Source organism: Ptiloglossa arizonensis, chromosome 7, assembly GCF_051014685.1.
Source record: "Ptiloglossa arizonensis isolate GNS036 chromosome 7, iyPtiAriz1_principal, whole genome shotgun sequence".
Taxonomy (NCBI): domain Eukaryota; kingdom Metazoa; phylum Arthropoda; class Insecta; order Hymenoptera; family Colletidae; genus Ptiloglossa; species Ptiloglossa arizonensis.
In genome coordinates this window covers 11,446,512-11,474,173 of record NC_135054.1, presented here as the reverse complement: position 1 = coordinate 11,474,173, position 27,662 = coordinate 11,446,512, and the positions used below count along the sequence as shown (strand labels likewise).

The window sequence follows — 27,662 nt, the reverse complement described above, 5'->3', positions numbered from 1 at the left end:
ACGGCTTTCCTGGACGCGAAGTCACAGAGGCACACCCCCGACCCCACCCACCTGTCTCCTTTCTTTCTTCGATCCCTCCGACGCGACTGTCACGATCCTTCCAGCGTTCAATTCCTTCCAAGTTTTCTCGAATCTTTTCCATCGGTCTCGTCCACTCGAATTCGTTGTTGGAATCCGGACGAGGGACTCCCGTATCGTCGGTTTATCAACAACACGATAGATTTCAAGGGTAGTTCCTAAACTCACGATTCGCGACAAATTCCAAACCTGAAACAGTTTCTCCGTTTCGTCAACCCCGTCTCGATTCGAAACAAGTTTCATACGCAAAATCGGAATCGCGCGACTGCATCTCGCGAGAATCGCGCGAGTGTCTCTATGAACAGTGCACGATCGGTATTCATCGAACGTGAATCGCTATACACGTATCGAAAGAGGTTCAACGCTCGAATTAAACGCTTGGTATGTTTTTCCAACGTAGCTTTTTTGGATAGGGCGAGGAAAAGAAAATGTATACAGCAAGACGCTCTGTATCGAATGCCAATTACGAGTACAGAGAATATTGCGTTAAGGCATATTAGTGAATCTTCCGGAATGGATTCACGTGATCGATCATAAATTTACTTATCAAAATTTTTTCGTAAAATTTAATAAATTTGTAACCTACCATATGTATATGTGATCCTTTCGCTTCGATCACCTGAGTTCTTACTGTATTGTTCTGAAGGTTCTTAGAATTAAATTAAATAACACTATCGAAGCTATTGAAGTAAATTGCCCTTTTCTTTATCAAACTTTTCACTATTTCTATCAAATTTTATATTTCATGTATTATTTTGATATATCACTATCGAAGCTATCACAATAACTGCCCTATGTTAAACTTTCCCAATTTCTATCAAATGTTCTCCAATAACTCCGTAACACGTTTTGCCCACACGTGGTCTCAATTATGTAAAAGATTCTCAAAATTGAACTACCCATCCCTATCGAATCTCTCGAAATAATAGCCCTATGCCAAACTTTTCGCTATTTCTCCGAATTGGACATGGTCGCTCCGCAACGTATACAAAATCGAAAATGTTTCCTCCAACGGTGTAGAATGTCTGTCCGGGCCGGTCTCTCGACGCTTACTTCGGCGTTCATTTATCATCCTGTTTTATCCGACGACTTCTGTCCCGCGTCTATCTCGCTGTTAACGAATCGTCCGGCTTCTTCGGGGTATCCTCGGTTCGCGCGTCGTCAAAGCGAGTCTCGGGAAACCCGCGACGCGATTTCTGGGGGAAGCAGAGCCCCGGAGCCGGCGAGGTAAAACAGGCGTCAGTGGGTGGGATCCCTTTTTCATTTCGCTCTGAGGTTCCGCGACGGCGTTTTCAGGGCTTTGTGGTCGCGCGGGAGAACCACCTTTGTAAGACGCACTCGAGTGACGGAACGTTAAGGCGCGCCGCGAAGGGATGCGAAAAAGCTTGCTGAGACACATTAGTCTCGGCGGGGGTCAACGAGTGAAAATAAATGGCCCATTACTTCGCCGAGAGGCTGCCTCCGGGCGCTACAATGTCCTACGTGTACGCGAGACACCCTCCCTTGCTGCTCGTCGGTTTCGTTTTGTTGGAATTTCACGGGCCAACGATATACGAGCCAGCGCCGAGAATAATAGAACGTAAATACACCGACGAAACGATAGAACCTGTTACGTCGTTATTATCGCCACCATCCCTCCCCCGGTTCCTTGTCCGGGCAGCATCGCCACTCGATCGGTCACCGTTCCTCCCTTTTTGTCCCTACCGTAATACCCACCTATAGAACCGAACGATTCAATCGAGAAATACGTGACTCATTGTACCATTCTTATTTTCTATCTAACCGCGACGGGACTCGATTTCATCCCGCACTTAGGAACCGACACTCTATCTCGTACGCAAACCCTATTCGCGAGTCATTCGACGAAATATAACCACCGAGAGACTCCCTTACCGAGCTCTCGTAACCCACATACAACTCCACTCGGGGAAAGAACGAAACTGAATACGGATTACGCTCCGAAGAACATAAACCCGCGATACGATACGAGATTTCGAACGACCAACCCCCTCGCTGCGAACACAACAGAAGGGAAAACAATTACCCGACTTGGAATCAACCGCTCGAAAAATTGTGGATTGTTCGTTATTGGAATTTTTGGTTACGGTTGCGATTAAATAGTAGCTCGATATTTATGTTTTATCAACGGTGTAAGTTTATTTGTATTTAGGAAGGTGTCTTTCGGGTGAGAAGCTGTTCGAACGACAAACTCTTATTTTGTTTAATAAACGTCACGTGGGATTCTATTGTATGTACACGTGCATATATACATACGTACTAGGTTGTTCAATAATTTCCATTGTGAAAATATATTATGACACTTCAGCTTTGAACAACTGTAAATATACGAACGACTCGACGGATTTATATGAAACTTTGCACGTGTTCATCGAACAGTAGTGTCATCTTTAAAAAAATAAATCGACGAACCTAATAGCTCCATTTCTTATCGAACGACGAAACTTATCGAGCAACCTTCCATTACATTCGTATATACTGGGTTGCTCGAAAAGTCGTTTCGTTTTCCAAAATGGAGAATGTACAATTCAATAAAACGTTTATACATACTTCAAAAATCGTGTTTCATTTTCACCAAAAAAAAAAAGAAAAAAAACGAAACGACTTTCCGAACAACCAAATACGTATATATGCACATAAATGCATAAGGTTACCAGGGATGATTTTTGTCCTATCGTCTTTAGATGGTATTGGAAATTGAACGTAAAGAAAACGAATCCATCTCGTTGCACCAGTGACGTAACTATTGACCTCCTACTGCACGAAGACTCGAATTAGAAGGTGAAAGTATAAGCTGCGTCACTGATACGCGTAAACGATACCAAAAATGCGAAAAACGTACAGGTCGAATTCTGTCGTTAATGGCCGAGCGGCTCGATGTAAAATGAAACCGTGTAAAAGAAGAAAGGACGAAAATAGCAGGTAGGATGTGCACTCCTATGGAACGCGTTTACTTTCACGGTAAAACTCGGTCGTGCGAAATCGTTTTTCTCCAGCTGCTTCGATGCATGGACCGTCTCTGTTCACTCTTCGTATTTCTTCAACGATACTAGAATACGCGCATTGGATCGAATTACGTCCATTAATGAAACTCGGAACTTTTATATGTGTCGTTTATAAAAATATCTTCGTCGAGGCAGTCTCGGGGGAAGGTTTTACCGACGAAAATATATAGAAACGAAAATAACGAGGTAAACATCGTACCCACCTCGCTTTTAAGTGTACACGAGTTTAGAGAATATTCTATAACGGATAACTTCCAGGGTTTAAAATGAATATCGACCTATCTTTCTTACAAATTAGATTTATAAGAAATCTAGAAAATATAATGTGACAACTGTTCGTTGCACATTCGTGCACGTCCTATTGGAAACAGTAAAGTAAATGCGAATTTAAATGTTGAAAAGTGATAAAATCAACGGAAATTAAGTATCAAAATTAATTTCTAACATAGAAATTTTTGAGGTTCGAAACGATAATGAAAATGTTACTTGCTCGATCTCTTCCTTAGCTTTACTTTTGAGACAGTTAACCGAGCAGATGATCATTTTTACCAGTTGTTTCTTTTTTTTTTTTACACGTGAACAAAATTACACTTATTAACGGTAAAATTTACTTTTCGTGTAGAAATATGTACCCGTTTTAAAAATTGCAAAGTTCAAAGTACGAAATCGAATTACATTCTTCCGATCGTTCTTTTCAAATTTCGTCCATCCTCGTCGCTGTTCGTCGTCCAACGGTTTCCTGAGATTCCTTGAAAAAAAAAGATCGCGTACCTGTTGGATCCGGTTGGCTAGATACCGACTAAAAATCGAGAAGCTCGTCTTCCAGTGGCAGTGAAATTAATCGACGAAGCTGGTTGACGCGTGCCCGGAATCACTTTCGCGAGCCTTTTTGTCCACGAACGATTCGAATAGGGGAGCCACGATCCGAATGATACCTGGTCACGACGATTCTTTCGAATTCTGGGGGAAGGACAAAGGTCCTGCGTGTGCTCGTCCCTTCTTTTTGCAAGTGTTGTTAAGTGTAAGGATCGTACGAATTCCTGCGATTCGCTCGAAACCCGAGCGACAAGAATCGGAGATCACGATTGGACAGCAGAACGCGAAAATGTGCACAGTTACGCGCGTGTATTCTCATATAGAAAGATGCACACGAGAAGCAAGAATTATCCATTTCGACGAGTGATTTCTGGATCAAATTTAGGCTTGAATATTCACGATAATTGAATTCGCGTATTTTGCATCGCGAAGAGGGAAAGTAAAGTTCCAACGAACGTTGGTGTGCGTACCTTTTGTGTTCGAAGTATAGTCATTCGAAGGTATCGAGTTACGTCATTTTAATTACCGCTTCCGGTTAATTTCTAATTGTTTCCCGTTCATTGTTTACGCGTTTCTGCGATTCCGGAGGAGTTCACGCCGAGTGGGTCATGGATAAGCACGGTTGCTTGGCGTTCGTTCTAATAGTTTCTATAATTACTCGAATCTTGCAAAATGTAGGTATTGTCTGCTATTGTTTAAAATAGTTCCATCTTAAACGGAGAACGTTTACTGGAAATTTTCTCTTACGTTTCAGACGTAAAACAAACCTAGTGATAATAGATAAATTATATATCTACGAACAGTTCCAAACGGTCTTGAATATTTTTAACGTGTTATAATTTGAGCGAGCACACGTCGAGTAATTAACATTGAAAGTAAATTATCGTTTTGCATTCTGATCTTTCGACGATCTTGATATATTTCATTTGGAACACTAGCCTATTTATACTCGTTTTATAATTCCAAGCTTACGTATAAATGATTATTTTCTTAACAAAATTTGTAAATTTCGACCGTTGAAAAATTACATGGAAAAAGATTCGAGTCGTCCCGAAACGATCGCACGACTATAGATTAAAATTGAACGGGTACAGTGTGTTTAGCGAACACTTTATCGATTAAATCGAAAACCTTGAGCATAAAACGTCGAAATTCTCGTCCGAGGTAATAAATCGATAAAACGTGTTAGATCGATCGGGATGGTTTTATTTTTATTTTCCATTCCTCGGTGAACGGTCGGCCGTTCGATTGGATCGGCGATTTACTTCGAACTTGAACAAATTGTCGGACGTACACGTTGGAAAGAAACGTTCCTACCGGAGATTAATTAATTAGACGAGCGATTCATCAGCGTTACCATTTCCTGGAAAAAAATTCGAACGTCAACGAACGATGCCCGGTAAATTAAAGTACGCTAGGGGAGAAGTTGGTTCCGCCTGCCGTGGTTTGAGTTATTTATCGCCGTCAGTTGCACAAACGTTCTGCGCGAAGATAGCCGTAGAACGAACTTTTTTCTAGCGGTGAATGGAATCCGTCCTTTTAATAACGACGCCGGTGTATCGGTGTCTGATTGACGTTCCATGATGCCGCGAATGAAAAACGAGGAAAACGGAGGGAAAAAGACAACAGGAGCTCCAGCCCGAGAACAAAGTGCAGACACCTGCGTTTACTTCCGACAAGTATCCGTTAACACCTTGCAACGCGTTTCGCATTACCGCCCCAGAAACTGCAAGGCTGCTTGTGCCGCAAATAAGCTACCGATGCTGATCTTTTTAACGATAATGCTGATACTGACGGCTGACTGGCAGCTCAATCGAAGGAAAAGTTGAATGAAAGAGTATCTTGTCATTGTAGATACAATACGCAAACGAGCCAGCTTACCGTTTGCTACGCTCAAGGAATTCCCGCGCGGAGAAACTAATAACGAGAAACGACTAATAAAATCGTATAGAAACCCTCGTTTCGGTTTACGTTGATCGTTTTACAATTCGAGAAAAGAGTAACGCGAACATCGCTAGCGGACGTGAGAAGATCATAGAGATGAATTGTACCAGGTATCTGTACGTACGTAACGTTTTAAAATTATTAGCAACGAGATTTTCAATATTCTGCGTCTTCGTTGATATTTCTGATTTAGATATTTCTCGTTTAGATCCATTCGTATCGGAAGAACGAAAATTTTGATTGAAAATTTATTACAAGGAAGATAAGATTACACATCCTAGTGGTCGAAACGCAGACCACTAGTCGAATAAAGAATGAATAATAAATAATAAATTCTCAAGCTGATATCGATCGTTATCTCCAAAAAAAGAGAGAAGAAATATTGTACTCTATCTTGCACAGACACGCGAACGAAACAAAATTAAACACGTGTATTCTATCGGGTCGTTCGGAAAGACATTTCGTTTTCCAAAATGGAGAATGTATATAGTAATTTACTAAAATATTCGTACACTCTAAAAAACCGTGATTCATTTTCACCAAAAAAAAAAGAAAAAAAAACCAAATGATTTCCAAGCAACCCAATACAACGCACGAGCTTTTAATTGCATTACAATTTCGTTCACGCCACCGTTCAGTTATCCGGGGAAAATGGTTCCAGTTACCGAGAACACTATCCACGGCGGTTCAACGTACTAAGAACCAGAACGGACCAATGATTGTTTTCTTACCTACCGTCGGATAGGACGAAACTGTAGTAAGTGGCGCCAACGAGTCTCAATATTTTTTTTCTTCCTTCTTTCATTGAACGAACGGAAGGAAAGTTTTCGTTCGTGAGTTTCGGAAAACACGGATCGCGCTAGAAGGGGAGAAAGTGAACGTGGCCACCGCCTTAATTACGTTAGTCACATTATGCGACGTTTCTCTCTTGTTTCTGCGTCGTCGCCGGGAGATCCCCGGTAAACGACGTCAAGCGTCAACGTCGGTATTGCGCCAGCTCAGCGTCGACTTGCTGCCACTACGCGAGCACGTCGAATCGACCGAGCTGTCGTCGCCTCTCTCTCTCTCTCTCTCTCTCTCTCTCTCTCTCTCTCTCTCTCTTTCCCTCCGTCTCTCTGTCTCTGGTCTTCTCAGCCTGTCTGCTACCTTCGATCGCTCTCGTTTTTTCCTTTATCGCACTCGGCGTTAATTTCATTCGGCCAGGTGCAGCATTAATTTCGCGGCTCGGCACTATAGCCGCCTCGAGCGAAACGAGCCACTCTGCCGCGATGCATTAGGGGGGGTGAGGGGTGTCTTTTGATAGGAGGAACGCCCGATCAAAATTTACCTCCGCGGAAAAGGATTTTCTTTCGCTCGTTTTCACTTTCTGCCAGGATATTCGAGTTTTTCGCTCGTACCTGTTTAATGCCAACAGGTTCTCCAAGCGTTTCTCGACCGCGTCTTCGCGAGGCATATAATTAAGACGATACGGTCTCTTTCATCGAGACTTTTAATTAAAAGCCTTCTCGGAATGGATATCCTGCCCTGGACAATTTTTCTCGAACGATTTTCCATATTTAGAGCTATTCGAATTAATTATCGCCGCTGATAGATTGTATATAGAAATTTCAATACTTTTTCTACGGTGTAACGAACAGACTGATCAAACTAGTTTGCGCGGAACGTGAAAACGCGAGTAATTTCAATCCTCGTGCAGATGTCGGGAGATTAGAAACCAAAAAGTCCAAGACGAGAGAATATACGTAATATTTCTACGTATATATCTGTTCGTTTGGAGTAAATCTTTCTATTCGTGTAATATTGTTGTGGTGAACGTACTGGGATATATTTTTCAATATTTTTTACATTGTTTCTTCGGTTTTATTATCGAAATACGATATTATTTCAAATTATTTTCAGGCCTCTTGGTATTGTAATTGGTGCAACGAGTTCGAAATTGTATAGATATATAATCATAATAACGCATTGTGGTAAGCAATGTTAAAATAACAATTGACAGTCACGGTACCTTATAATAAACAAAAACTGTGTTTCCCTATTGGAACAAAACAATCCCCGTGCGTATACATATTTGCAGACACCTTTTAGCGGTTGCAACTCTATTCTATACTACATAGAGTTTCTTTCGTATCAAATACGAGATACTCTATCGTATTGTATAATATTGAGATACTTTAGCTCTTTTTTTCACATATTAAAAGAAATACGTATAGATAAGCCAGTAATAATACAAAGTATATCTACCGACCCATGACTTAGGTTGTAATTGTCTGTTTCCTCGTGACACTCGGTCAAATAAACTACTCAAAATACATATAATTTCGCGATAATATCTTTACGCTAAGATTAACACTCTGATTCTTACAGCTATTACACAAATTATAATTATTATTCCTAATAACTTCACGATTACATGTTCTTTGGTTATTATATAAACTCGTTAAATATTTTCACACACAGCGTTAAAATAGTGTATCTGAACCTCTATTCTTTTTATTTGTACAAAAAGAGAAGAAAATGTGTCATGTCTTATTAGCGCATAAAATATGAATATTTTGCATTTTTACACAAATTCGATCCACGCGAAATTACAACGGTGGAAATTTTTGTCGACCAATTGTTGCAAGATCGTTCTTAAAAATATGTCAGTATCTAGTGCAACAGGATACTAGTCGACTTATCTCTATACAATGAATCGGTAACACGAAACTTAATTTTCTTGCAATATTCTGAGCAACGCATCCCATGCGTTTCGAACGTTATTATCCATATTTGACTTGCACTAACTGTGTGTAAAATTGGATTTGAATCGGTGACCCGAATGTTGCGAAGCAACCTGGTAAGTTTGAATTAGTCAGATGGTGTGACTCGTTACGGACTCAAACGCGTACGCGTTCTAATTAGATAGACACGCCAGGCTGCCCCCATCGATGAAAGATATCAGTTGACGCGTTCTGCTCGAAGAATTCGAATACACGCCCTGCGCGACACTTTAACCCTTTGTACTCGACAGTAGATATATCACCAACTAGAAATAGTTTCTCGAAAGAAAGTCTACTTTTTACGTTGGCTATACGAACGGACACAGAAATAAATGCACGAGCTTCTTAGAAATAGATCAATGCGTCAGATAAGAAATAGAGAAATTAAAATATTATCAACATCGTTACAATGTTAATTCTTAAAATAGAATCGAGAAATTTAAGAAAATTAGAATAGATTTGGTTTATGGATTGCTCGTATGATGATAAATAACCAAACGGGGGCTCACAAATATCGAGGATAAATGTGTATAGTCTAAAATAACAAATAATGTTAACATACTTTGATCAAATATAGTTTGGAAGATTTTTCTTCCTGAGCTTAAAAAGTAAAACGTTTGGAGGTATTTTATTAGGCAAAAGTAATAGTAATATCGATAACATTGTACACAAAGTAGTATTACTTAATAAAATATCAAATCTGTGTTAAACGTCAACAAAGATAAGAAATTTCACATTTACACAATTCGATGAAAAAATCAACGCATAACCAAACAGTAGGTATCGAATAGAAACAAGAAACACCCATATTTATTTCGTTGCTCTATTCTGCTAAACTATCCCCCCAAAGTTTAAACGAACAAACACGAAACCATTACGCGCGGTTAAAATTGAAAAAGAGGAAAACCAATATCGAAACATATTTAAAGAAATAATAATCCAATTATACCCCAGAGGGATTCGTCGAAAGTTTTCCTTTATCGAGTGATCCTCGGAGGGGTTGAAGTTTGAGAAACGTCGCGCTGTGTAATAATATTTACCTCGTAATAGGAAGGAAGAGTCGTGCTCGGAGATACGTTAAAAAAAAAAAAAAAAAAGAAAAAAGTGGTTGTCAGGGACTACGCGTATGTTTTCAAAAGGATCAAACTCGAGCGAGCTTCGGCTGAAATAAAATTGAGACGTCTCGAAGGTTAGGGTGTAGGAGCGGGCAAACGGGCCACTGCCTCACCGTAACAGTTTTCCCTCCCGATGGTTTATCGAACGCGGCATATCGGTATTGATTTTTTCCAGCGATTTCACACGACATTCCAAACACTGTCCCCGACGTATCGTGGCTGATCGGGGCTCGGCTAGTCCTTATCGTTCCAGCTCGGGGCCTGATCTCTTTTTATCAGGGCGGGGGCACGAGGAACGCGTTCGACAAGAATACAAGGCTGAAGAGAAAGACGGCCGGGAAGGTTCGGCAGGGGAAAAAAAGAAGATCGCGGAGGAACGGCGTACATGTAAGTGGTAACGCTTCGTGCATGCCAATCGTAGGTCGTATATCTCGTGGTACTTGGGTCGATCGTATCTCGGCCGACAGAGGGCGCGCTTGTTCAGCTGCACCGGCCAGGACTCGGTTGCCCTTGGAACAGGATGTTCGGGTTTATCCCGGCCGCGGTATCGTGAGATACAAATTGTGCTTTCAGCTTACGATGATGAACCGTTCGGCTCTTCGTTACGAATCTTCCCTCGAAATTACAGCTTCCGGACCAAACGCTGCCCAATAGACCGATACCGAAGCCAGCGACAAATTAACGTTTCGAAAGTCGACCGTACGCGTTGAAAATTTACGAAGCGACCCGGAATCAATTTCACGAACGATATCGTGTTCGAATATTGATCGATCATCTCGTACGAGCAAACTTTAAACAACGAGACACGCTGTATTGTTCAACACTTTGGAATCGAGAGTTCTTCGGTTACCATCTGATTCACTGTAGTATTTTCGATGCGGGAAAATTTCGTGGATTGGAATTCAAATTGGATTTGAAATATTACCTTCTCGTAGAGTGTAAACGCATGTATGGGAAGTGTATAAAAATGTTCCATTCCAGATGAATTTTACGACTTGAAGGATTTTCTCGAGGCGTCGGTTTCTGGTAGCAAAGAAGCCTCCATTGCACAGGTAGTTTAACATAGTAATAGTAACTGGACGTTCACGCGGTCAGTTAGTACAGCTTCTGTGTAATTCCTAACGAAGAACAACTAATATCTATCAAATAACGACTTCTACGCCAAATACCCTCAAATTACTTTCAATCGACCTAGAGTCTCAAAAGACACAAACCAAAGTCCTCTCGATCTTGGAAGACTTGGCTGCACGTTTAAATTTCAAAGTTTAAGTTTCAAAGTTTGGTGATAAAACTCTGGTCTCGAGTGACCCAATCTCGCGGTACAATGATTAAAGAAATTTCAACGAGTACATTAGTACGCGTTCCTTACGCGCGAGAACACACCGAAGATCGAGCACCTGTACTCGAGGGGTAGAAATGATTCGCTTTAGAGGGTACGAACGAAACAAGACCGTGACTAATCGACGATTATGGACCATTAGGGTCGTAACTGAAAGCGTCGATGAGTATTCGGTTGTCGTTGGACCCTTTTCGACTCGCGGTCGTTTTGGTTTCCCCGTTTCCGTCGTCTCCACCCCCCTCCGTTGAGCCTCGTTCCCTCTCGCGCGATGGTTTTCGCGGTGCGGTCACGCTCGCAGAAAAACGAGCGATCCGCCATCGCCCCGGGCCACAGAACCTCGCGGTTTGTTCTTACCGTAAATGTGCGGTACGGTCAACCCGGGTCGGCGCTGATATATTAACCGAGAGCCCGAAAGATTAAAAATGAATTTATTATCGTCGAAACGCCAGGGAACAAGGGGCGAGAGGAGAAAAAGAACAAGAAGAAGAAGGCGGAGGTGGAGGTGGTGGAACCGCGTTGCGGTACTCCGCGGCGGTAACGTAAGCGCGATCATTTTTATACGCGTAGATGGAGATTTATCGCTGCGAAATTAACGTAAGAGTTTCATGATTAATGCGGGACACGGCGGTTTCGGGCCGATAAACGACTCCGCGGGAAAAGCGGACGGCACACACGAGGATAACGTTACGTGTATCTGCGTCCCGCATCTGGCTCGCGTGTACTCGAGTTTGTAAAACACACTAATACCATCTCGATCGGGCGAGCTCTTAATTACATTAGACGAAAAGAAGAAGGAAAAAGGACGAAGTGGAAGGAGAAGGGAAAAACACACACACACACACACACACACACACACACACGCGCGGAGAGAGTGGAAAGAAAAAAGAAAGAAAGAAAGAAAAGAAGAAGCGAGAAGCTCTAAATTACCGACGTTCGTCCTTAGCGCTCTATTTAAACGTCGTTTATGATACCGGTTCCCTTCCCGTGGAAACTCAGCCCCGTGGCACGGGGAAATTAATTAATACACACGGGCCCCGCGTGATAAAAAAGAGAAAACAATGGCCCGGTGAAGAATAAATCTTTATCTTTCCGTGGTCGCGGTGGAATTCATAAATTGTCGGGCCACTTAGTTCCGAGACGCGAGCTCCTCGCGCGAGTGTGTCTATTCGTGTGTCACGTGTGGAGAGGGGTGGAGAGAGGGGGCCCCGAGGACTCTTTTCAAAAATCATTTTCCAAGAACGGACCTTGGAAGATCTCTCACCGATTGCCCGTTCACTCCCACGCGTCCACGGAGGCCAGCTCTTGCCGACGCGTGGCTCGTAACCCATAAACTCCGCGAATCGTTCAAGGTGAAGCGACCGCGAGCACATCAGGGCCGAACACGAACAGGCCTGGAAGTCGTGCATCACTCTCTCGTACCCTTGACTCGACATCGGGGGCCCGCATTTTATGTCTGCCGCGACCGCGCCGCACGAGCCGACCGATGCCGCGACGCTTCTCGATTCAACCTCCAGACGACCCGGCGTCACTTGTCGCGAATAAATTAACGTCCTTCCCCCTCCAACCTCCTCTTCTTTTTCACCCGTTTCGCCTCGATACAGTTTTGACGCTTCGCGTTTCGTTCGCCAAGTTTCTCGCGAGACCCAACGTTTTTGCGAAACGGGGGACGCGTACCTCCTACATGAGACGTCTCGTGATCGTCAAGAAGATGGAAGAAGATTTTTAACGCCGAAACATTTGAATCGTTTAAAGATTTTTAGCAATCTCGAAGTTGGACACTCGTGGGAATGCGATGAAAGAAGATTTTTAACGTTGAAACATTTGAATCGTTTAAAGATTTTTAGCAATCTCGAAGTTTTACACTCGTGAGAGTACGATGGAAACGACTTAATTTTGATTCGATTGGAGTAATCGTAGTGGGCGTGGGTTGTTTATGAATCTCGAATAAAGAAATTATCTTTCTTTCGGGAGGTGCTTTTCAAATTGTTTGGAGATTATTGTACGTTAAGCTTGGAGAAATTAATTGTGATAAATTATTTTTAGAGGTTGAATGGAAATCGAATAAATTTGGCGAGAAAAATTTTTTCAATTTTTATTCTTCGATAGGTAACCCAATTATACGTGCGTATGTATTATGAAAGATGATAGAATTATCCTTTTTGTCTATTTTGACGAATGATCGCGTTAATAATATATAATAATGTTAAGAAATATTAAACACAGGCTGAGAAGAAAAGATCTTGGAAAAACATCGTGTTCGATCTTTTGTAATGTTACTGTAGTGTATATTATTAATCCAATCCTTTGTTCAACAAGAGAAATGAATTTTTTTGAATTTTTATTTTTTCCACACGATAGATCCTATCTTATTTGTCGAGTAAATTTACATTGAACAGTTTTGTCGGCAAATATGCTTATCTGATTCGATGTTTGACTCCTCGAAATAATTTTAAACGATTAAACGCGAGTTTGTACGACGTAACTCCCCATTTATTTTGTATATAATTATCTCTTTTATTATGATTTCGGTCCGCTATTAATCTCGAAACGGTTCGAGGCCATAAAAGCCAAAGCTGACTGATCCACAAAATTTCCATATCACGGTGACCGCCACGTCACCGAAATCCGCGTGACATTTAAAATTTATAACCGGCCGCGTCACCCATATATGTTAATACACACATACGTGTATACGTATACGACGATTGCAAAAATTTATTACGCATAATCTAAACAACTATTTAGGAAGATACGCGACGGTATATAGCACGTTCGTAAAATATTATGAAAATAATATCGTAATTTATTATCGTAAACAGATCTCAAAGAAATTACTTCGAAAGTACAGTTTTTAAACGAGATACAGACGGATAATTGAAATTTCTTGGAACAAGTCGGGCGATAAGCTGTTGCTTTGTTTACGCTTTTTTTTTTCGTCTAAAAAACTCACTTTATTTTTGTAACACGTCTGATGCTTTTACTACGAGCATTTCTTTCGACTATAACACTGTGATGGTCACGCCGTAAATTAGAACGCGGTTTCCTTGTACTTGCCGACAACTCTAATAATTTTATAGCCAATAATTCACTGTAAGTTTTGTCTTTCTTTGTTACTGATTTATGAACAATTAAAGCGTTTACAGCAGTAAGTCCTAACATAACTCGAGTCTCTGAAAGCATTTTATTCTCTCCCGAAGAATCGTGACGTAAGAAACCTTTTATTTGCTTTATGAACATTTTCATTCACAATTTTCGACGTTTTGATTTTACAACCAACACCTATAAATTCCATAGTTTCGATCGTTTAATATTTTAATCTATATCGGCTAAATTTTAGTTATTTTAGAGATTTTTCTTAAATTTTGAAATGACTGTGAACGCGATACATGATTTAACGAAACGAAATTAAATCAATTACTTCGACGCTTTACGTAAAAATATTTCTAACTCAACGATGTAGAACATTTCTAAACGAATATCCAGTGTAAACCAAATGTACAAAGGACGTCGTGTTTAATTTTTGCCCTGGCCCTTAAAATATCCGTACTCAGGCCACAATAGAAAGAACAAACTTTTAACGCAAATATTGCAATAGATCGATACGGAGGGTTGAGCTGTTCAAGAATCGTGCCATTGCGCGAGTATTCTCGTAGGGTTAGTCCAACTTGGCTCTTATGGCCCCATATATCCTCGAGTGTTTAAAAATTACTCGGTACCCCGGAGGATCGGAACCCTACCATCGAAACGTTTACACGATTAAACTGCACCGTGTACGAACTGTTGCTTTATACATCGAATGTCTCGTTTGGTTATGATTCAACGCTAAAACCACCAACAGTGAACGTACCTTCGATAGCACAAAGGAAAAAGACGAACTAATCTACAAATATAATCACATTTCCATTTCGATAATTGTCACCGAATATTGCGGGCAAACGCCCAATTAAAATTAGTAATTCTTTTCTTCAAAAAGAAATCAAAAACGACCCATTCTTAATTTTTCACAATTAATTTCTCCAAGCTTAACGTACAATAATTTCCAAACAATTTGAAAGGCACCTCCCGAAAGAAAGATAATTTCTATCCCCAAGATTCATAAACAACCCACGCCCACTACGATTACTCCAATCGAATCAAAATTAAGTCGTTCTTCTTCGTATCGGTCGATTAAATTCTACCGATGAATAAAACGTATTACTTGCACTTTCGTGATCTCTCGTACAAAAATATTATATTGTACTTTTAACCTCAACACTTTACCTATCACCCTATCAAAGCCTAAAAAATCATACCACACAATACACACAGTAAAAACGTTCAAAAATTTTGTTTAAAATTTCACCAGGCTCGAGAAAAAGCCTGTACGTTCTCGGAGCGAAGTGACAGGTAACCGTTCGAGATGTTCAACCCTAGGTGAAGCGTTAAATTGTAGAAAAGGTGTAGTAACTCGTCTTTAAGCGACAACGATCATCGTAGCGAAACCGGCGTGGCCAACGCACGCGTATCGATCCGTGTACTCGTTACTTCGTTCCACGGAGGAGATTCTCTCCTACGTGTTGCCAATTCTCATGAAAATTCACGGAATCCTTGACCCAACTGTGTTCCGTGTCCGTGAGTCTCTCCCGCTGGTTGCATCGTCCCTGGTTCGCCGCGTGGTTTAACCTCCAGACGGACACACGGTGTCGTGTCTATCAGATGGTTGTGCTGGTCCGCTGGCTCGGCAATGTCAGTACCCACGACGGCCAAATGTGCCTGCTTCTTCGTGTATCCCGTCGGTACTCGTTCACGGTCTGATTCTCCCCGGACGGCGATTCGTTTCCCACATTTTTATTCCCTCGATTCCGCCGGCTCCGCTTTCTTCTCCCTTCGAGTCGTTCCCGCTTGTGAATTTATCATCGCCGGATAGGACAGCGTAATTTCTTTAACCGTGAATTTTATCGTGCGAAATTCAATTTTCGGCTACAGCGAGGGAGTGGCGTTATCGCGATCGCGAACACGACCGCCTTTCTCCAATCCTATTAATTGTTATTGCCTCAGAGTTGCTTCCAAGACGACCACGGTTTCGAGTCTTTTCTCTGTTCGCGTAGACATTTTCCACGTGATACGTTTTTAGGATAATTGGTTTATGTACGTGTATAGGGTAACGTTAACGTTTTTGGATACTTTTAAAAATTTTGCGATATTTTTCCAGTGACTTGCGTTATTAGACGAATGTAATTTTGTCTTATTTATATGTATTCTTTTCTTTTTTCAATGACTCTCTTTATCGAGTACTTTTAAGAATCGTTTAGGAACGAAAAGTAAAATAAATTTGACACTTAACGATTTAGATATCTTGTTATTAAAACGGTCTACTTTCTAGCGTTGTCGATGTACGTTACATAGTTTGATAATTACATATGATAATTTACTAGATAGATTCTTGAATAATAATATACTTCATACAAAAATAAATGATCGGAGAACTGTGATTCTCTTAAACAAAATTAGAGCCTGTTCTACGTCCGGAATTGATCTCTCACGAAGAAATTCATTGGAAATTTACTCGGTTAGAAACTGTATATAAACAAAATTTCGAACGACCAATAAGAGACGAGTAACATTGCACGCGTTACACGTTGCTTAAAAATTATAGTTTGGATTATAAAACGAAGCATTTCGCGGTGAAGAAATAAAAAAGTTCGATCGGATAACGTCGGTGATGAATCGTTGTTGGCTTTGTTCGTCGTTCGTTGCGCTCCGCTGCGAATGAAAAATAATCGATTACGTTTGGACATTTTTATCAGAATTTCGACATCGCGAACGGTATAAACATTACGTAAGTGAAACGAACTCCAGCGTACACCAGCCGTTCACGTATACGCGTGTACGACCACGTTTTAATCGTTCCGTTGCCACGGGTTCCTCTCCCCGGCCATTTCTCACGCGTCCCGGCCGTGATTTATCGCGATCGTCGGCGATCCCGAATAAAAAAGACGCGCGAAATATCGAGAAATTATATATACACACGTACACACAATATCCGTAACTCGGGTGTTCGCTCGCGTTCATCCGTCTTTATTCGCCGGAATAGCCGAAGAGGCTCGTCATTCATTATCATAATATTAGCATCGATGAATTCGTGGAAGCCGCTAATTTGCATTTCGAGTTCACCACACATGCGCGGTTTCGGCGTGTCCAGTGTACGTCTCCATCGGCCGATGTGTTTCGTTGACCATTCAAGGTCAACCAGGGACTGCCACGTGGCGGTGACACACGCGTGTCGAACGAACCCGAACACAGGGCTACCACCAACGAGGAATCGAAGAAAGACCTCTCATTGGAACCCCACGCGTCTGCTCGACGCGTCGTTCTCGTGTAAAAGAATTTTTCTTTCTTCCACGCTTCTTCTTCTTCTTTTTTCTTTTTTTTTTTTTGCCACCTCTAGGTCGATTCGTAACTCTGTTCGGCGTAACTCTTACGGATCGAGACACTTATCTTGTAGCACGTGTAACGGAACGATAGTTGTGCGCGCCAACCGCGATCCAATGAAATTTCATACCGGTCGATTCCGATTTGTATTCGATTTAAATACAAATCGATACGGTCGTAACCGGTAGTCCGATTATGGGACGCGTTACGTTAATCGTTTCGGCCGAGACACGCGCGCAATTCACTATACCCTCTTGAAGTGAAACGATTATAGAATCGTGTATGTCTCGTTGGACAAATATCGAGACGAGTCACAATCGCGCGAGGTAATAAAATTCATTCGTAATACGTCAACGTGCACGTTCTTTTACGTACAAAGTCTACCGAATGTGAATTGTAGATCGGGGACTGTTTTATAAATTGTAACTTGCAAACACAACGTTATTCGTAACTCTGTTTATCGATAAAATTATTCCTGGATGGTGATAGATACAGGGTATATCGCTTAGGTCATCGTTGATTGTTCTGTTACTCTTTTAGGAGGATTATATTACAATTTTTATCGCTTCTCTCGCAGTTTTCAAGTTTGCCTGCAATTCTTTTTTCGTTCCACTAAGCTTTTAGCGAAGGTTGAAACGGGATTTTATAAATAGTACGACTCGTGTTTTTTTCTCCACGCGAACTGGGAAACTAACAAAAATATCCTAATTGGGAGAATTTTATACGGTCTTGTAATTGTGAAATTAATTACGATCTTATTATAAAGTTTACAAAGAAGCTGTTACCACTCTGAAAAATAACCGACGAAGTGTAGATGCATGGTATAAATGCAGGTTTCGTAGAAAAAATTAAGCATATCCTTTTGGTTAATGTAAAGAATATTTTTTGTATTTTTTTTTATTCAGATGGAGAATAAAAATATTTGTTACGATGTTGACCAAATTCGTCTCATCGTGCGTTAAAAGATAAGAGTCAAAAAATTGTAGGTTCACCTATAAAAGGCCAAATGTGTACTATAATTATTTTAAAGGCCCTTTTAAACCATATTATACAAAAAAAAATGTCACTCCATCGATGAACAACAGAACAATCTAAGACGATCGCGTTACGTGATCCACCCCATACAGTATATAGTACGTATAGTGCCAAGATTAAAAACTAATAGTTGGAAACTTTAAAATTTTAATTTAAAAAATCAGACTTAAGAAAACCATGCACGTTGAAGTTTATCTATAAATATTATACGTGTATCGAAAGAAAAAAGAATAAATCAAGTACTGTAAATTTGTCTCTTATTACTTAAACGTAGAAGGGGTGAGAACAGTTGTTCAAATTATTACAACGTTTATACTTCAAAATTGGAAATTGGTCCGAATTCAATCACCTTTGTTACTCGTTACACGAACCTCAAGATTTATTTCCGTCGAAACGAAGTTGAAATTGCTTCGGTTAATAATCGAGATACTTCGAACCGATCAGATTGCGAAATCATGAGTTTCGTCCGTGAGGTGTCTAAAAACGTGTACCTATATCTCTCCGTCGACCTTAATCTATATTTTTTTTTTTTTCTTCCTTCTTTTTCTCTTAAAGTTACCAGTTTATTCATCCGAAAGCATCGAATATACCCTTTGGGATTTCTCCGATCGATCGTAACTCCCGCATGCATTTACCGATGGATGAACTTATAAAAGTTTCCGTAGGGCCAGTGCCACTCGATCGTAAACTCAATCGTGACCGGCAGACGAGTTTCTGGCAGATTGTATGGAAAGCGAAAATTGACAGTTAGTTTGAAATAGTGATTGCATCCGACGTTGCACAAAGCGTACGTACGTTTCTGTTAATATTTCACCGGAACGGTTCTTTTGTTGTTACGGAATCCAGAACGAACATTTTTGCTTTCGGTAGCTTCGTACACCGTCATAGATTTATAAGTATCGCTTTGTACCACACTGTGACACTTTATGATAATTGTCTAGCAGACGTGTTTACTTGGACGTTAATTGTATCGAACGATAGTCAGTGTCTCTTGCTCGTTTTTAACGTAAGAACTTAAGAAATTATTTGAATAATTTCGATACGACCGATCAATTATCGTTCGTTTCAATTAGGTAATATTCAAGATCGCAGAGGACTATAATACAACACAATCGATCGAAACGTTGCTTTGTGTTTCCAGTCAAGTGATTTCTTTCTTTATTTTATACTTTCTCAAAAACTATCGAGAGCTACCAAAGAAGTCCAGTTCGGAATTGAAATTTCCAAAGTTTAATTATATTTTGCGATTCACGAATGGTAAATATTTCCGAATGAAATTCTCGTCGTTACACGAGCTCGGAATATTTTACGGTCGTATTCTGTGATGCGTATAACCTGCCTTTGAATTGCACTGTTCCTTTCATAAATCATTACTCGAGCAACAATGGGCCCGTTAAGATAGCCGGTGCTACGTTTGTCGCTTGTCGAAGATAAGTACAAGTTACGTAATATCGCAATAACGTCGGTGTTTATAATTGGGGGAGGTTCGTGATTCGCCAAGGCCGAGCTAGCCTACGCGATGATTCACTTCGGTTTGATAACACGAGAGACTTTGGAAACGTTTATTTATTTTAAAACCGACGATGGTTTCCGCGAGGATAATGAGATACACGGTCCGCGAATAGATAAGGAAATATTTATGGAAACGAACACCGGGAACACAAAGTCTTGTTAAACGATTTCTCGAGGGAGAAGAGATTTACAATTAAGATACGTTTAATCGAAAGGAGCGTGTTACGTTGCTAAAAAGAATTAATGGTTCTGCATTCTAGTCGACTTGAGAGAATTAACCAAATTCGGACGATGAAGACGTAACGAGAAACTAACCAGAGACTCGATTGCGGTAAAAACTAGCTATATTAACATTGTTTCGCAACAGGTCTTGAAATCGAACGTGGATCGTGTCGTCGATGATCGCCAAGTGAAATTTCTTGCGAGGATCTTTCTCATTTTTTCCATGATTAAGGAAGAAGCTTAATCGTAATCGAAATAAACAGTTAAAGTTTCATTTTTTTTAAATATTCCCTTACGCATTACGAACCAACTGGTGCACTATGGTGCTCATGACTCAGAGTATGTACATTGGAAGATTGGCATTAGATTGCTAATACGATGTGATACGATACGGATTGATTTATGTTGCGCTTACTGAATGGTGGTAATGCACGTTTGAAAATTAGGTACAACTAACAACGGCTACGATAATGGCTGTCCGTCAATGTCGTTAAAATATTTAAACATTGATACAATTTAATTCAATGTTTTAAATGTCGAGTTTAATTTTTGACGTTTAGTATTACCGGATGAAATATTTGATTTTGGAGTACGAACGCTCTTAAAACGATAATTTATCTTTTTTATCGTCACTAAAAACTATTGAACTAAAAACTTTAATCGAAATAAATACTATCTCGAACGTTTCGGGATATAGTAAGTCCTCCACTTACGTGGTTAATTTATTTCAAAGTTTCCCGCGTAAAACGAGTATCGCGCAAATCAAAGTGTATAAATACACACGATGTACCGTAGACAGAAAGAAAGATTACTCCCGGGTTAAAAGGCGAACAGTTATTGGGTCGTTCGAAAAATCATTTCGTTTTCCAAAATGGAGAATATATAATTCAATAAAATGTTTCTACACTCTAAAAAAATCGTGTTTCATTTCCACCAAAAAAATTACTTTTCGAACAACCTAACTAATTTCTAAATTTGACCAATTACCTAAAATATTCTTTCCTCGTCTCTCGACTCTTGTTCGGTAAATAATTCCCGTGCGTTCTAAAAGAAAAGAATGTTTCGAGCAATGTTTCAACCACCTTTGCGCACCGAACCGCTCTAAAGTTAAAAAAGAAATAGTACGCGTATCCCGGTGAAACTTTCCTCCGATAAAAAGAACTTGTTCACCGGAAACATCAATTGCCATCTGCGAGCCGTCTCGCTGTTATCGAGAACAATGAAGATATTCGCGGCGTTGAAAACGAATGGGACATCTGGCCGAGTCGAACGCGAAGCGTCTAACGTTAATGCGACGTACTTTCGACGACATTATTCTCGGACACGGTTTCAGCGAACGTCCCCAATAAAAGAAACAGTTATCGTCTCGCGGATCCGGAATTAATTAGAATTCCAGACGCGGTGTGCGTGTTCGTTTCGCGGAACAGAAAAAAGAAAAAAAAAAAAAAAAAAAGAAGAAATAAAGAGAGAGGGAAGGAAAGAAAGAGCCCCGAGCACGCTGTGGCCTGTCGCGCGATATAACTCGTCGAATGCTATTTTCGTCGATCCCGACGAGATTCTATCCATACAGGGGCTGACTCATTATTACCGCAGAGGTCACAGAGGAGAGAGCACGGAGGAATTATGTTCGCTGAGAACCGCAGAGACGGCGATGGGCGCCTTTTGAATAACCACTGGCTGACCTCACTGCTCCGCTATAGCCGGGAGGTGTCTCGACAGCTCGCGAACGTATTGCCACGCGGTTGTTTGTCTCTCGCCAAGCCGCGATTGTCGTTCGATTCGACGTGTGCACATCGGTTCAATTATCGTTACCGAGAAACGTCCCTCGTATATTCTTTGCTATGTCCTTGCTTCGTATTCAATGCGATCGGGCCGCTTAAGGTGTTCGATAATTGAGCGGTTCAAGGCGACGCTCTATTCGCCTCTTCCGGCGCGGTTTTTTCGAAAATAATCGTCGCGAAAGGGTTTCGAGACGCCCCCCATTGACGATATTCGTCTTGGATTCATCCTGAACATTATTATTGTTTCGTTGTAATGCAATTTACGATCGAAAAGTTCGGGTATTGATTTACTCCATAAGTGATTGGAGTATTGTGTAATATGAGTAGTGTATGAATTTTGATCGCTATTAGTTTTTTACAATTAACATTTTCACGTGTAATAATATAAATTTTGATCGTTACTAGCTTTTCAAAAATATCCAATTAACATTTCCACGTGTAATAATATAAATTTTGATCGCTGCTTCCTGTTCACGTGTTTTAAATTTTTTAATTAAAATCAATATTTGGAGCGTTGGGCCTTCTATTATAAAATTTGGATTATTTCATAAACCAAATACATTTTCATTCAATTAGATACTCGTAAACACTTCTACACGAGTAAAGACCCATTGACCGTAGAAAATAACTAGTGAGCAGAAAATCAAGGTACAGATACAACTAATAAGTGTAACGTGAACACAAGCGATTAGATAATCCGAGCGAAACTGTGTATAAATTTTCTTAATGCGTTTCGAAAGGAAACTGGAGACCCAGAACGAAAATCAAAGGTCGATGGACATTTTTTGCAAATTAAAAACCTACTCGTACGATCTACACAGTTGTTTTCACCGATCGTTGTGGATGTGGTGATAGGTCAAAAAGAGGAATTCTCGTAAGTGTTCTGGATAAAACATTAAGTTTGAGTAGTTGAACAATTTTAAAGTATCTGATGCAAATATCAAATACTTTGAATGGAAACGTTAGAAAACTCTAACGACGCAGTGTCTCCATTTTTGTTCCTTAAATTCCTAAGAAATCTTCATCGATAATCACAAATAATAAATTGTCGTTGTAAATATGCACTCAACGACGCTAAATTGCTAATTCTCGAAAGATACTGCGAATCCCTTTAATTACGATCCAATATGCCGAGATGCGACGATAAATTCTTGACCAGGGAGAACCGATGTATCCACCATCGATGTTTATCATGATTACCATCGATTCGGTAATATACAAAAATCTGTCCTTCGCAAATTGGAAGACGTGCAAGAATTTTTCGACGATTACTGGTATTACGCGTACACGAACAACGATCGAACGTACTAATTGGCAAACGCTCGTCACTTATAAATAGTTTCGCATGTTACCAGAAAATTCACCAGGTTGTTGTTCACAACGCAAGTGTACACGTTCAGTGTCGTTGCGTATCCAATGCTCAAATTGCTGAATAATAATATAAATTTGAGTAATTAGCGATACGTACAGCTCGCGCAGAGCGATTAACCGGAACGTGTTGTAGCTTGATAAAACGAGTGTAAGTACGGTAAATTCTCGTTGCATGATCACCAGATTTGATTCGTTGTACGATCATCGTTATCCCTATCAAATAGGGGGGATCCCCATCGGAACCAGTGAAACGTGAAATACGACACGAGCTTCGGTGGCTATCTTTGTAAGGAGCCGACTGACATTTAAAGGCCGCGGACTTAACGAAAAACGAAATTTTTTCATATTTCTTTCATTCTTATGGAAATATTTTTAACACGTTACTGACATTTTTCTAGCGAATGTAAGACCAAACGTAATACGGTTTGGACCATTTTTAGTCACTCACGTAAGCGACTACTACTATTCGCACCCAAAACCTCGATTGTTTACCCGAAAATGATGAGTATTACTATCTTTAATAATTCATTGCAATTGCAGAAAGTATCGATGCATTTGCCTTAGAACAATTGAAAGGTGAACAGTTCCGTTCCCTGATTTTAAACGGATAGAATGGTTCGAAAGATCTATGCACATCTCTCTCATTTTTATTTTCTCGAATTTGATCTTTTTTCTTACACCCTTTTGCCCTCTCTTGCCCTTTTCTTCGCTCTTCGAGTGTCGTTGTCGGTAAAATATCAAATCGACCGAATCGCTCGCATTGTAAACGTTGTAAGACTCCGTTGAGGTTCTGTTTCGAAGCGATTAACTTATTTTCTAAACAAAATTTAACGTAAACTCTTTACTCGATAAATTTAGACACGATGAAATACTCTTACGTTCGAATCTAGTCTCGCTCTATATACATAAATTTATTCAATGGATCTCGTATCATAAATACACAAATATTGACAACAGATGTGCCAACATAACGGAGTAAACAAACCGGTTGTAACGTTAGACCGTTCTTTGTAAACAAGTTTGTCGTGAAATATTTCGAACGGAGTGTATATACAAGCCGAAAACTGTAAGAGAGGAAATTCAATTCGAATTTTGCGAGTGTTTAGTCAGTGTCGTGTTATTTCTCGATTGTGAGCTTTGGAAATCTTGTTGCAAACCGTTCGGTACGGTAACTTCTCGACAAATAGCCACGTTTTCTCTCTATAAAACGTATTCAATCGTTCCTTCGTTGTTTACGTTCGTCGGTTGGACCGATTCGTACTTGTGGTTTATAAAAATCGGCTGGTCGAACTTCGAAGCGATCGAACAGCCACTAATGCAAACTAAAAACTTTGAATCATCGAGAATATTGAACACTATTAAACGATGAAAACTGATTTCTTCGTTTAGGAAATTTCCAATATCTTTGCTTGCATATTGGAAAATTCTGAATGCAGAAAGAGCGATTGGTTTTAGGTACCGATACAGGTTTAGTAACCCTGCACTCTTAAAGATAAGAGATCCCTCTCGATAAGACCATCCGCGGTACGAAGCAACGTACTCGTAAAGAAGTTTAAAAAAGAAAGGCAGATACGCTTCTCTTTACATAAACAATGGTTCCTTGCGACTTGCAACGAAACAAATCGAAACCTTCGAAGCAGTCTTGAGAAAATTGTCAAACAAGTTGAACCGTTTCATTCTCATTTTCCTCTTTGAAGACCAATAATACACACTTTGGTAAAACTTGTAGTAACAACTCTCGGTTTAAATCAACGTACAGGCGAAATATGTGATGAAAAATTTCCCAAACCCTGTTAACCAGGCATCCTAAATACGTTCGAAGGGGTAGCAACAGTTGATATTCTGAGCCAATATCGTACACCGTTGTCGACCTCACCCTATCCCATTTAGTTTCTTTCTTTCTCACTCGTTCGACTTGTCCAATAACGACCAAGAATCTGAAAAGTGTAAACCCGTCGGACGATCCCTCTCGAGCGTTGCGTCGTTCGTCTCGCAGGTATTGTTTCGCGTTCTCGTTTACCAATCGTACGTTCGTTTAACGTAATCGGTTCGGCGTTGATCGTCGCTCGAGTACATAAAATAACGCGGCGCGACGAACGGCGCCGTAAACGAACGGTGGCCCGATAGAACCGCTTTAATTGCCGACGATTATAAATGCTTTTTGCGGACCGATCGGTATCGGTTCGGCTACCGGCGTCTCCATAGGCGAGGTGTGAACTCAAGATAATATGGTAATGCCCGGCACGATATCTTTACGGCGATAAGTCGTCGTAGAGGGGCGCAGGGCAGGGTGGAGCGAAGAAAGAGAGAGTCGGTGAACACCGTGCACGATCCTCGGTAGAAAAGTGAGAGCACGTGATATTACACGCTACGGGACACGCATGCCAGGCCCCGCAGAATCTCGGTAGTATCTTTTCTAAGCGGTTACAAGCGGGCCGCGGCTGCTCGTGTATCGCGTTGCGAGATATATAACGCGTTAATTAAATTCTTATCGGGTCGATTATCGCGTTTAATCCATCCGACCGCCCCGCTCGCAGTTTGCTTTATGACGGCGCGAGTTGCACGACCGGGATCCTCGACACGATAATGAGGCGAATAATATTCGAGGAGCTGGCCTAGCGAGCCGAAGAGGGTAATCGTTTACGGTCGGGACGGGGTGTAGCGATTCTTTTTTTTTTCTTTTTTTTCTTTTCTTCTTTTCTCTTTCTCTTTTTTTGCCTTTTATGCGGTTAGAAGGCAGAAGCGCCGGTTCCGTTGTCGGTATTAGCCGATCTGCGTGGCCACTTACATTAGGGGTTCCTGCCGTGGCCCCCGACGAATGGTTGTCATTTTTCTTCGACCCGTATCCGGGTGATAAAATTACGGGCCTTGAAGATGATGAATCGTAGTCGTTCCAGCTTTCTTCGAGTCTACGCGTAGCTTCTAACTTTTCTTTCTTCGAGCAGGGGGGGGAAACTTTCATCGTTCCGCGATACCAAAAATCTTTTCTGAGACCGTTTTCGAAATGTTGAGAGAAATGTGTACACGTGTACGGAGTAAACCCGATCAAAGTTCATTTACCGAACCGTCGCGACTTATTTTATTACAGCGATAATAGAATTCCCTGATGGTGTGAATAATTTTTGGTAGTGTGTAATCTGGTACGATTTTAACGAGAATTGTGTTTCTTTGATTAAAAATAAATATTGTTTATAATTAGGTACTCGGTGAGAGAACAAACCCTGATTAATATTGTGTCATACTTTTGGTATGTTTTAGTTTTTTTTTTTTAACGACTAGAATATCACTTTGCATTTATTGTTATTTATTTTTAATTCTTCGTTTTGTGGCTCAAAGTAGGTAGTATATGTTATTCGATAATTGACTATACGGTCGTATAAAGCGAATGTTGAAGCATTATAAACGACAATTGCTAACAAATTATCCTTTTACCTTCTTCAAAGTGTAAGATTATAACTGTTTTCAATCTATTTGGTAACCAACAGTGCGCCATAATATCGTTATGTATAGTACTGGAAGTTTTCGAAAATGAAAAGTTTCGTTCAAACTTTTGTTTCGTTAATTAATATCGAACGGTGAATTTTCATCGAACGAATGCATTATCTTCGATGCTCGAAGAAAGATCGTCTCGCGATAAGAATAAATTTGAATAAATTGAATATTCGGTACGTTCTAAACGTTATACACGAAAATACGAAATCACGTTCTTAGTTTATGCGATAATTATAAAAGAAAACGATTTCGAGCTTCCGTCGCGTTCTTGGCCGTAAATTACGCCGATGTTACTAATTGGAATATGCAATCCCGGCGAAGACGTTAAAAGGAGAAATACAGGGTCGTTGATGCTTCAGCCATAACCGAGATTTTCAGACAGAGTTCCATCTCAATCAGACTGAATATAAATAACAGACGATGTGGGCTGTGCTCCAAGAATTAACCTACGAGGCCGGATGTAGACGCACAGATATACCAAACGTACATTCGTGCATGACACACAGATTGTTAGATTCTCTCGAATACGAATTACTATAGTTATACATAGAAGCATAATCTTGGCAACGACCGAACGCTTGAACGGATAATTAATGCGCTGAATTTTATTTCATTTAGAATACCCTTTACACTCCGTTCTTTTCTCGTACGCACAACTTCGATTACTTTCGATGAAATAACAATAACGATGTCAAATTGCTCCATTTTGTACCGTCGGCATGGTTTCCTCGCTCGTAGAAAAATTTGTTCAGATTTTCGAA

At 40.5% G+C, this 27,662-nt stretch overlaps 1 protein-coding gene and 1 long non-coding RNA gene across 6 annotated transcripts in view; one reads left to right on the top strand and one right to left on the bottom strand.

The window, feature by feature from the left end:
- Positions 1 to 27,662, top strand: part of LOC143149431 (uncharacterized) — a 471,911-nt gene that overhangs the window by 213,482 nt on the left and 230,767 nt on the right. The window lies entirely within an intron of this gene.
- LOC143149362 (uncharacterized) lies at positions 16,505 to 17,727 on the bottom strand. 3 transcript variants are annotated; one of them, XR_012992755.1, is made up of 2 exons: positions 17,091 to 17,727; positions 16,505 to 16,819 (listed from the first exon to the last, which is right to left on the bottom strand). It is a non-coding gene; the product is annotated as an uncharacterized LOC143149362 (long non-coding RNA). The 3 variants fall into 3 exon arrangements; XR_012992756.1 differs by lacking the exon at positions 17,091 to 17,727 and adding an exon at positions 16,896 to 17,067; XR_012992757.1 differs by lacking the exon at positions 17,091 to 17,727 and adding an exon at positions 16,911 to 17,067.